This window comes from Bison bison, unplaced genomic scaffold, assembly GCF_000754665.1.
Source record: "Bison bison bison isolate TAMUID 2011002044 unplaced genomic scaffold, Bison_UMD1.0 scf7180017864492, whole genome shotgun sequence".
NCBI lineage: Eukaryota > Metazoa > Chordata > Mammalia > Artiodactyla > Bovidae > Bison > Bison bison.
In genome coordinates, this window is record NW_011495051.1 from 2,709,322 (window position 1) to 2,709,853 (window position 532).

At 44.0% G+C, this 532-nt stretch overlaps 1 protein-coding gene across 1 annotated transcript in view; it reads right to left on the minus strand.

Moving 5' to 3' along the window:
* The window catches only part of CACTIN (cactin, spliceosome C complex subunit), a 14,470-nt gene that overhangs the window by 3,992 nt on the left and 9,946 nt on the right, over positions 1-532 (minus strand). The gene's annotated exons all lie outside the window — the stretch shown is intronic.

A 532-nucleotide genomic window follows, 5' to 3' on the forward strand; every position in this document is an offset into this window, starting at 1 on the left:
AAACTGGAACATCTTGTGGGACCAGGAAGTAAGGAAACCCTCAGAACATGATAGGAGCATGTCAAAAGAGTATAGAAGCTGATTTGAACGTGTGCCTGATGACCGAATTTGGAACAATTTAAGATAAAATGACAAAACAAAAATGATGAGTTATATCCCATCAAATAAATAAATGCCCATGAGTCCATACTGATATAAATAATGTAATATATGAACAAATGAGAAGGGGTTGATCCTTCTTCACAGTGTAATTCCAATAAATATAGAAATGATGCTATGCTAAGTCGCTTCAGTCGTGTCCGACTCTGTGTGATCCCACAGACGGCAGCCCAACAGGCTCCCCCGTCCCTAGGATTCTCCAGGCAAGAACACTGGAGTGGGTTGCCATTTCCTTCTCCAGTGCATGAAAGTGAAAAGTGAAAGTGAAGTCGCTCAGTCGTGTCCAACTCCTAGTGACCCCATGGACTGCAGCCTACCAGGCTCCTGGATCCATGGGATTTTCCAGGCGAGAGTACTAGAGTGGGGTGCCATT